Here is a 12333-nt window from a genome sequence, read left to right as displayed (position 1 = left end):
ATTTTCCGGTTTTCGGGGAAAAATCCTTTCATCTCATTCGCGCACTCTCCTCACTTTCCTTTCGGTCTATGTGAAACATCAAAGAAAACTCATTTTGATGTCAAACGTCTTGGAAAGTTTATAACTCGTCAACGCCCATTTTCGATTGTCAATGAAATGCATATTTGCTCCGAGTGTTAGCACACTAACCGATGAGAGAGAGAGAGAGAGAGAGAATAATAAGTTAACCCTTGAGGTTGCAATTAATGTAAAAAAAAAAATTCACAGCTATTAAAAATGGAGAAAGTCATTCCGACGAAAAAAGACGTAAAAATTAAAAAAAAAAAAAAGTCTCGAAGTAATTTTTGTGTTAATGTAAGAGAATAGTTTTTCAAAATGCGCTGGTGGCGTAAAGTCACCATTTGTAAAAAAAAAATCTTTATTTTTTCATCTTTCTCTCTCTCTCTCTCTCTCTCTCTCTCTTCTTCTTCTTATTTTATTTACTCGCCGTGAAATTCTCAAACTTGTCTGATTAGTTTTGACGTCACTTCTCTAGGCAACCAACGGACTAATTTTACTTTGATTACATTTGAGACGATGTCGTAGAAGACGGTTTTTTTTTTTTTTTTTTTTTTAATACCTTGCCCGCATGTGAGAAGAGAAATCGTCATGGAGGTCGATAAGTGGTGACGTTTGAAAAACGTCGAACCGTTGAAAATTAATTAGGATTAATTACGACTCCATCATACGCAAGACAAGAAACTCACAACTGACGACGTGTAAGAAATTATCATCATAGCTTTTTTATTAAAAATCTTCTCGCAGTGGAAAAGAAGAAGAAAAAGATGAAGATGAAGATGAAGACAGAAAGGAAATGAAAAATGAAAAAGAGGTGAAAAGGGTCAAAATATTATCGTTCCTTCCAAAAAAAAAAAAAAAAAACACTTTATACAATACGAAGAGTTGGTAATTTTTTTTTTTTTTTTTTTTTCTCGAGAGAGAGAATTCAAACAAACGCGAAACAAACAAACAAACAAACAAACAAGACAAACAAAAGAGTAAAAACGGCCAAGTCACCGATTTTAACAAAAAAAAACGATCATTGAATTATTGCTATTTTTTTTCGGACATTTTTATTGTCACGGTTGCGTATGTTACGCACGTTTAAAAGCGTAACGCATGATTTGATGAGATGAGAGAGAGAGAGAGAGAGAAAAGTCGCAATTAATTTTTCAACGTGCGTTAACCTTATTTTGTAATTTCGTCACGTTTTTCTCTCTCTCTCTCTCTCACCTTCGTTCGTTTTTTTCGTGCCTTTTTTTTTTCACTCGCACGCACGCACGCACGCACTTGAACTTGAATGTGGAAGAAAAAAAAGGAGAAGGCATATTCCATGGAACATTCTCGTAAAAATAAATGTAATTTTGGTTTTCCTCGTCGTAAAATCCGCGTGAAATTTAATATTGTTTAGTAAGTAATAATGATGATGGTGACGATGATGATCGTTTCGAATATTCCGTTACCGTTTTATTTATTTTTTTACGTCAATCGTAGTAATAATAATAATAATAATAACGAAGTGATGGTACGGTGGTCAATTGTTATTTCCATTGAGGAAAAAAAAAAAAAAAAATTTAAGATTACCGCAAGTAATTTTTTTAAAATGGCCGATTAAATTCATTCGATTCTCATCCTCTTTTCTCTCTTCTGCTTTTTCTTCTTTTCCTTCTCGAAGGAAAAAAAAAAAACCATCGCCATCTTTGACGATCAATGCATATGTTCAGGTTTTTAAAAAAAAAAAAAAAAGTGAAATTCATTCGTTATTTGTTTTATTTACATTTTTTTTTATAAACGGGGAGGAGAAAGAAGGAAAAAAAAAAAGATTGGATATGAAAAGTGTTAACAAGACCGCGCCTTCCCCCGGGAAAAAACGCGATGATAATAATAATAATATTAATAATAATATGACGCATAAAACATTAAATTGATTGTTTATGCAAGGTATTACTACTACGCCTTTATTTTTATTTAAAAAAAAAGTAAACGGCCTTATCATATCAATTAATTTAATAATATGCATAAATAATAATAATATTAATAATAATAATAATAATAATAATAAATTAGTTGGTTTATTTTTTGTAATGATTGTTATCGTATGGAAAAAAAATAGAAATTCAACGGATGTCTCAAGTTCAATGTAAATTTTTGGATTATTATCAGCGTGTGCGTGTGCGTGTGCGATGGATTTTTTTGTAAAAATTATAATTTTTATTATTATTATTATTATTATTATTATTATTATTATTATTATTATTATTATTGTAATGATTGATGTTTAATTAAGATATTCGGTTTCGATAAGACGAGCTTTACTTCCGAGGGGGGGGGGGGAGGAAACGATGAATTTTAATGTTAATTTGTAAGAATGACCGACCGAAATGTGGATTCGCACATACGATAGAATGTAAGGAAATTTTTTTTTAAATTCATTCCACGGCTGCCAACCGAAATTTTTTTCGTGACATAAAAACAATATGTCCGCGAGAATTGTCGCCAAACAATTTATTAAAATCCGAGACTTGCACACTTATTTATAAAATTTGTTGCTTATTTTTTAATGGTTAGGTTGTGTCTAGCACAGCAAACGACGTGGGTTGTTACTTTATTATTATTATTATTATTTTTTTTTTTTTTAATCGGCGATTTGTCCTTTCATTAATAATAATAATAATAATAATAATAATAATAATAATAATAATAATAATAATAATAATTTTTAAACATTCGTGATTGATGATCGTCGGGTCGTCGATTCGTTTGTTGTTTTAGATAAAAAAAAAATTAATTTTTCTTTTGTTTTCCTCCTTTTGTTTGTTGTTTGTTGTTGTGTTGAGTGTTTGGCGCGGTCAATGAATAGAAATTTTTTTTTTTTCCGATTTAAAAACAATCAATCAGTGAATGATTGAATGGACGATTGTAAATTTACGCGGGTGGAATATAAGACATCTCGTAGATTTATAAAAAAAAAAAAAAACTAATGGTTACCCCCCCAAACGTGATTTACAATTTTGTTGTTGTTGTTGTTGTTGTTGTTGTTCCCCCCCTTCCCCCTGTACATTTGAACATGGGCGAATTTTTAATGTGTGGTTCACGCAGATGTACGCCATAAATTATTGGTTTCGTAATCGCGAAATATCAACACAACAGTAAAAAAAAAAAAAAAAATAAAAATTTTTTTACAAATGTTAAATTTTTTAAATCGAGTTTTTATCAAGGCGAACATTGATATTCACACACGCACACGCACACACACGTGTACGTAATGGCGTATTATAATTCGCAGCAAAATGTTTGCCGTACGAGATTTTTTCGAATGATGATGATGATGATGATGACCATTAAATTTACCAAAAAAAAAAAGGAAAAAAAGTAAAACGCACATTATCTCAATGTCTTTAACACGAAGAAATCACGTTGTTGTATGTACGCCCATCATGTTTTTTTTTTTTTTTTTTTTTTTTGTTGGATGCCTGAATCGAAGTCAAAAATGAAATTTTTTTTTTAAGACGTTTATTTTGCAATTTGTGTATACCGTTTTTCATAATGACGATATTATCAAGTCCGAATGTATTATTATTATTATTCGTAGGAAAAAAAAAAAATTTTTTTGGAAAGTACGCGAAAAACATAAAAAAAAAAAAAAATTTTTTTGTGAGTGTTGACTATTGGAAAGGTAAAATGGCGGATTTGAAAACAAAAACAAAAACAAAACGTGTTTTCGTTATAATCAATTTAGCCTCGCACCGAATTTTTAAATCGTAAGTAAATGATGAATAATCGAAGTCTATAAATGAGATTATAGATTGTTGTCATGACCGTGAAGAGCAGTAGTGGTAGTGGTGGTGGTGGTGGTGGTAGTGAACGGTAGTAGTAGTGAGAGGTTATATAAAAAAAAAAAAATAGAAAAACCTTGGAAAGCAAAATATTATCATCGTAGGAAATGGAAAGGAATAACAACAAAAAAAAAAAAAGAATGTTTTTTCTTCTGCTACAAATCTTTTTTTTTTTTTTCAAAATGGCGGCATGAAAAGTCAGTGTAACACGTTTCACGTCGACAAACACCACCCCGTGTAAACATATAGAAATTCTTTTGTTTTTAGGTTATTTGAAGATAATAATAATGATAATTTTCTCTTATTTATTTAGAGTAGGCGAAGATTGTCTCGTATTTGCAAAAAAAAAAATGCAAATTTCCCTAATGTGACGTTGTTGTTGTTGTTGTTGTTGTTTTCAGTTGTTAAAGGAAATTGAAATGATGTCACGATTGCATAATAATAATAATAATAATAATAATAATTTTTTTATTTCGTTTCGAAAAGGTTAACGATGATGATGACGATCATTATTATGACGATACGAAAAAAAAAATCATATTTGAAATTTAACGTCGTTACGCATTCAAAAAAAAAAAAAAAAAATGGCGGTTGTCATTGTTTACGTTTATGTTTTTGTTTTCTTTCCAAAAAAAAATTAATTAACAGGGTTTTTTTTTTGTTACTTTGGGTTGGGTGTTTGTAGGAACTTTCAAAGAGTTAATTATTTAAATTGTTTCGAATTCTGAGAGGAAAGAAAGAAAGAAACCTTGGTATTATACATTTTTAAAGGTCTCGAACGATAATTCTTCGTACATCGCCAAGAAAAAAAAAAAAAAAAACTCGAAACGGCGTGTGAAACGGTATAAATAACGTAATTATTTATAAATGATTATTATTATTATTATTATTATTATTATTATTATTATTATTATTATTATTTTCAAATTAATTTAAATTACGGATTATTTTAATTAATTTTCGACGAGGTTGAAATGGGGAGGGGGAGGGGAATTAAAACGCTGCGGTCGATCAATGTCCCGGTTTTTAAGGAATAAAAAAAATTTTTTCATCGTCGCATCATCATCATCATCATCATCATTATCGGGCTTTTAAATTTATTATTATTATTATTTCGGTACCTGGAAATGCGATATTTACGATAAAATGAAAAAAATAAAAATAAACACAAACCAGAAAAACAAACATAAAAAAATTGTTAAATTCTTGCGAAATGACATTGAATTATCTGAACGAATTTTTTTTTTTTTTTTCTCCAGCATTCCAGCATTTTGGAATGAAAAAAAAAAAAAAGAACAAGGAAGTTTGACGGTTGAAATTAATGAAAAAAAAAAAGTTTGGAATTATTATTATTATTTATATAAATTGTCGTTTGTTTGCGGTTGTTGGGTTGCGTTTTTTTTTGTTATTGAAAAATCGATGAATTTTTCGTGTGGTGACGTTTTCGTATTTGTTACAATTGTCAAGGATAATCCCCTCCCCTCCTCCTTCTTCTTTTTCGGGTTGGGTTTAACGGACGCGATAGGAAAAAAAAATCATCCTTGAGAAAACTCGTATAATAATAATAATAATTTATTTCTTTGGCAGTAATTATATCGATCGATTAGTGTGAAACTAATGGTGGGTGCCGATTGATTTTCCAGAAAAAATTATAATAATTAGTAGTTTTATCGAAAACTAGAGAGAGAAAGAGACAAAGAGAGAGAGAGAGAGAGAGAAGGAAAAAGAGAGAGAGAGAAGGAGAAAGGGAGAGAGAGAAAGAGAGAGAAAGAGAGAGAAAGAGAGAGAGAGAGAGAGAGGATTTTTTATTATTTTCTATTGATTTGATTTGAAAATTGATTTGTTTTGAAAGCGTTTCAGGTTTTTTTTTTTTTATTCGCATGATCGATAGAGTCTTTGATTGTTGAAAAGTTTTAATAATAAAAAACAAAAAAAAAATAAATTAGCGAAAAATCTATTAATTTTTTTACGTGGAAAAAGAAAAAGAAAAAAAAAAACGCGATATCGTGAAATAAAATCAGGTGAAAAAGTATAACGATAATGATAATGATAGTAAAGTTTGAATATTATCGTATAAAATTCACTTTCTAAAATTTTCCATGACGAAAATTGTCCGAGTGAAACTTTAACGATTTTTTTTCCCGTTTATATCGAATCGAAAAGCAGACGCCAAAAAAAAAAAAAAAAAAAAAAAAATTATTAATCCTTCCTCTTATTCCTTCAAGCCTCCGAAGGAAAAAGGCAACGAGACGAAACGTTTAAGTTGGTAGAAATGTAAGTAAGCGTTTCGATGAATCGATAATACGGAAAAGGTTAAATTATTTATTTATTTATTTATTCTTTTCCGGTCGTTTTTTTTTTTCGAGGCTGATAAAATATTCTTTTTCTCCTCCTCCTCCTCCTCCTTCGCTCTCCCATTGATTTTATGGGGGGGGGGGCTTATGAATTGTTAGATTAAAATAATTCTTGGGAATATTTATCTTGCCGGTTTATTATAGTAGTAGCGGATTTCGGTTTTATTATTATTATTATTATTATTATTACTTTTTTGTCGGACGCGTGAGAGAGTTATTAAAGTGCCAATTATCTATTAAAAAAATAATAATAATGATAATAAACCGTAATTAATGGCGTAAAAAATTTTTACGTTTTTGTCTCTATGATTGCAAAAATCAGGTTCGCGCGCGCAAATTTTTTTTTAAAATTGGATTTACCGCAAATGAATCCGATTAAATTTTTTTTAATATTTCGATTTATTACTCATTAACGTTCGAAAAAAAAAAAAAATTTTATCGTTCGTAAAGGAATTATACAGAGATGAAAATAATCGGAAAGCCGGAAAATTTTATGGTCATTTACGTGCGTCTGACCATTTCAAAAATGTTCTTAAAATATTTACGAGGGGATCCGGGGGGAGGGGTGGAAATGGAAATGACAAAATTCGTATATATTTGGGCGTTACGTGTGTGTGTGTGTGATAACAGGCGTAACAAATGAATCGAAACACCTACACGTGTGTATGCACGGATTTAAAAGTGTGATATTATTATGTAAATTCGATGGAAAAGATTCGTTGGATGCAAAAAAAAATGACAGTACGCCTACTCGAAAAGAAAACCTTTTCGAATCGATTTAAGTAGTAGCAACGAGACGCGCGCACACACACACACACACACACACGCGCAGGATATGAATCTATATTTGGGCTCCCACATGGCGATTTCAAGGCCTTGGGAAAAAATTTATAATAATAATTAAAAAAAAAACACGATATATAATTTTTTTTTTCTCATCTCGATTTTGGTTGGTTTTCGTTTATTATACAAAACTGTTTTCTCTCTCTCTCTCTCTCTCTCTCTCTCTCTCTCTCTCTCTCTCTCTCTCTCTCTCTCTCTCTCTCTTTCTCTCTCTCCCCCTTCCCCCAATGAGTTAGTAAATTGACGTTATAAAAAAAAAAAAAAATCTGGATCGCTTTTGGAGATTTCGAATTTTTTTTTTTTCCTTTTCGATTTGGTTCAAGGTCTCTCTCTCTCTCTCTCTCTGTCTCTCTGTCTCTCTTTAAAACCTAAAGTTTTTTTTTTTTTTTAAAGTAGTTTCAGGTACTCGTTTGCATGTAAAATTGTATATTTGAAAGAATTTCGATAGGGTTTTAAAAGATGGAAAAATGTTAAACGTCAGGTTCCAGGTACAATTTGTTTTTTCGGCGTGGATTTTCGTTCATTCATTCATTCATTTTTTCTCTCTCTCTCTCTTTTTTTTTTTTTTTTTTTTTGAATATTAATTCTACGTACAACATTATCGATGTCTGAGACTCGTGGGTCAAAGTTCACGCACATTTAACGGTTATGACGAAACTTTAATTATAAAAATTTTTTAATGTACCGAAATTTCACTGGCAAGGTTAAGGTTCAAAATTATACACGCACGCACGCACGCACGCACACGTATAAACGTATTTACACACAATTATTATTATTACTAAACGTTTTTTTTTTGTGTGTGTTGTTAAAACACAAAAACTAACTTGTGGTAATAATCGAATGTTTATCCGAATCATTCGTCTTAATAAATGATAATAATAATAATAAAAATGGTTTAACACGTTTCGGTAACTAATCATTATTAAAAAGTTTTTTTTTTGTTGTTGAAAATAATTAATTATAACTGTTTTAAAAAGGTTTTAAAACCTGAAATCTTACCTATACTATATACTAAGAATCGTGCGTTAAATTAAATCAAAAATTAAATTTCTGAACGTACTTTTCTCTCTCTCTCTCTCTCTTCTGATACCCCACACATGAGACCTTGTGGTTGGATTCGGATTGAATGCAGCGTGACTAACGTTTTTCTCTTATTAATACGACAGCAATTAATTTGATATAACGAACGAATAACTTAAATGGCGTCAAATCAATTATTTAAATTTTCTTCATCTCTCTCTTCCCCTCTCTCTCTCTCTTTCTCTCTCTCTGTACCCGTTTAATTTTTCTTTTAGTGTTCATTACGGGTAAAAATTAAGAGAAAGAGATTATTAATTTCTTTCTAAAGGATGACCGAATGGATTGAAAAAGAAAAAGAGAGAGAGAGAGAGAGAAATCAATTAGAGCGAATTTTAATTAATAATGAATTTCATCACAATCCGATGATCGATGTTGACCTTTTGAACTCGAACCTTTGATCATCAGTGTCGTATTTGCAGGTGTAACGTTATTATGGTTCTTCGTTCGTTCGTTCGTTCGTTATTAAAACGGTTTTAAAATGATGTCTGAGAGAGTTGGTAAAAAGTACCGTTACACGTGTAGAATGTGTTAATAAATAACATCGACAACGATTATTATTATTATTATTATCATTTTTGTTACGACGGGCGAAAGAAATATCGCGAGTCGGACAAGGGAAAAAAATAATGCATTGTGGGGGAGGGAGGGGGAAGGGGGAAATCTAAAAAATTCTCTTTCTTCCGGTTCAGCAACATCCTGTCTCTCTAAAAAAAAAAAAAAATCGTTTTCAATTTTTCTTTTTTTTTTTTTTTTTTTTTTTATTAAAAAATTAATTAATCAATTTAAGGTTGATTTATTTGGGGGGGGGAAAAAAAGTTGTGAGGAGTCGATAAGTCACGACGGGGATTAACACCGTTTTAAGGTATGCATGCACACATGCTCGCTTTCGGTCCCCTCCCCCTTCCCGTCGATATTTTTATTTTCTCTCTCTCTCTCTCTCTTTCTCTTCCGTCTGGTAAATAAATTTTTTAATTTTATCCATTTAAAAAAAAAAGAAAAAAAAATTCTTCTTCTTCCACGTCCGAAAAAAATGTATGTCATTTATATATATTAGACATTTTTTTTTAATTTCACGACGCGCAAATGTCGATGGAAACTGGATTTTGTCATTGTCATCGCCCGTGATGTTTTTCTTATCGTTATCATTATCATTATCATTATTATTATTATTATCATTATCATTAGTTTTTTTTTCGCATTTTCCTAAGCGAGAAAATTTCGCGACGCGTCGTTATTTATTGTCCGTTATTATTTATGAATTTTCAAAAGTACTTTATTAAAAATTTATTATTATTATTATTATTATTATTATTATTATTATTATTTGTTAAAGACTGAAGGTATTAATAATGTTGTTGTTGTTTAATTATTTATTTATTTATTTATTTATTCATTCAGGAAAAATTATTTAAAATAAAATATAAAAAAAATTTAATGAATTGACAACAATCGGCTTTCACATTCTTCTTCTTCTTTTTTGCGGTCGTTAACAGCTGCCGATAATGATGATGATAATGATGATGATAATGATGATGATGATGATGTTTCGGTTTAAACGATAAATTTTCCTTTTGTTCTTTTTTTTTTTTTTTTTTGTTTATTTCCTCTTTGGCTTAGCTGAAAACGTTTATTCATTTCAGATTCGATATGTTTGATTGATTCAATAAAAACGATGTTTCCCTGTCGGTAAAGTAATTTAAAAAAAAAAAAAAAATGGCGGAACAACGAGAGAGATGATCATTTTCGAGTGTTTGCGAGACTATGAATTATGGTTATTCAATGTTCGTGCGAGCCTGTTATTTTATCATTATCATCATCATCATCATCATCGTCATTTTTCTTTTTTTTTTCAGCTTGTTAGAATTTTCATTGTCGGTAAAAATGTTTTTTTTTTTTTGTATAGAAAGAGTCGAATGATGATGATGATGATTGATTGCATATTATTTTTCAATTCACGAATTCGATTGATGATGTTTAAATGAATTTTAATTGTTTTAAAATAATTTTCTTTTCTTTTTTATTTTACCGCCAAAAAAATTTTTCTTTTTTAACGTTAATTTTTTCGTTTGTTTGTTTGTTTTTTTGTTTGTTCGTTTGTCGCGTTCGTTTGAAAAAGTTGGCGAAAATACTACCGATGATGCGAATTTCTTCGACGCGTTCGTTTGTTTTATACGTGGTCGAGTAATTATTTTTCAATTAATAATAATAATAATAATATTCCTTTGTAATTTTCAATTTTTTTTTTTCCGCTGTTAAATTGTTATTAAGTATCTTACGTAATTTCCCCCCCCCCCCGCCCCGCCTCCTCCGACTTGTTAAATAATTAGTTTGTTTAAGGAAAAATTTTTTTTTTTTTTTTTTTTTTTGTTTGGCATTTCAAAAACGAGAGAAGAATATTTAAAAAAAAAAAAAAAAAAAGGAAAAGGGGAGGGGGGAGGAAAATTATAAACGATTCGGGTTAATAATGTGAAAAACCTTTGGAGGCGGTCACAATAAAAATTCGGTCAAGGAACAACCGTTTGTTGTGATTGTTGAAAATATTTTGCTGATGGTTTCGTCCTTCTTTGAACAAAAAAAAAAGAAAAAAAAAAAATTGCGTTTGTTGCATGGAATGAAGTTATTAAATAATTAATGAACTGTCGGAAAAAAAAAAATGAAAAGTTTTCAGAGTTGGGGGGAAGGGTGGGGAAATGCGATGCTATTGACACGATGAAAAATCACCCTTTTAATGGTGTTATAATTAAAAAATTAAGATTTGTCGCCACGAAATTATTTTTTTTAAAAAAAATTTAACATCGATCGGTGAATATATCATTTCGGGGAGGGGGAGAAACGATTTTTCTTCTGCCACGAAAAATGGAAAAGCTATTTATTGTATGCGGATGGAAACAATCTATCACACTTATTTATTTTTGGTTTTGTTATCGTGGAATTAAATAGGCGTGAGGCCAAACTTTTTTTTATAAAAAAAAACGTAAATTATCGAAAGAGGAAAAAGACAAAAAAAAAAAAATGATTTGTTTGTTTTAAATGGAAAACACACATCGTTTGTTGTTATATATTATTATTATTATTATTATTATTATTATTATTATTATTATTATTATTTATTATTATTATTATTATTATTATTATTATTATTATTATTATTTTTGCAGTTTTTTTTTTTTTTTAGGAAACTCGAAAATTTCTTTTATTATTACAAACGAAATTAATGACTCAGTTAGATTTTTTTTTTTTTCGGGGGGGCCTCGAGCAAAGTTTTGTTCGTTTGTTTTCATTTGTTTTTTTTTTCCGTCTTCCTGTCGGTTGTTTTCATTCATTCGTTGTTTGTACGGTTTATTCTGCTCTCATTTTATAATTATTATTATTATTATTATTTTTTTTTTTTGGGTTTACGTTTTTATTCTTCGTTTTCTCTCTTTTTACGAACGTATGAAATCAAGCTTGAAAATTATTATTATTATGTAGTTTTTCATTCCTTTTAAAATTTCCTCTTAATTGCATTTTCGAAATTGTAATTTTTTTTTTTTTAATAAAAATCGGAGGCTTTTATAAAAACTCATCGCGAGAGCTTCTCTTCCTACATTTTTTTTTTTTTTTTTTTTTAAATAGAAAGTTAGCGTGGGATTCTTTGTCACAGATTTCAAGCTTTGATTTCGTACAAAACGCGTTTTCATAATATTTAATTATTAGTTGTCGTCGTCGTCGTCGTTGTTGTTGTTGTTGTTGTGCAGATGTTTAATAAAAAAAAAAAGTTGTAGTCGTCGTCGTCGTCGTCGTCACGACAAAACACAATTTTGAAAAAAAAACTATAAAGAAAAAAGTTTAAAATGCTGACATTAATGTGACTGACTGACGGTTGTAATTATCATCGTGAAAAAAAAGAGAGAGAGAGAGAGAGAAAATGGTTTTTTTCGTCCCCTCTCTTTTTTTAAATAGTCATAAAAACACACACACAACATATATTCGCATTTATTTTGTGTTTGTTGCTATTTGAAATTGTTTTGGAGCAACCGTTGATTGCCTTTTTTTTCTTATAAATGTTTAAAGGAAAAAAAAGAACAACAACAACAACAACGACGATTAAATTTTATAAACTGGAAAAAAAAATGGAAAAAAAAAAAAAAAACTTATGAATATTCAATGAGCGTAACTTTCCCTTGCAATAATAGTTT

Source organism: Pediculus humanus, genomic scaffold, assembly GCF_000006295.1.
Source record: "Pediculus humanus corporis 1103172108222 genomic scaffold, whole genome shotgun sequence".
Lineage (NCBI taxonomy): Eukaryota > Metazoa > Arthropoda > Insecta > Psocodea > Pediculidae > Pediculus > Pediculus humanus.
Note: the sequence above shows the minus strand (reverse complement) of the source record.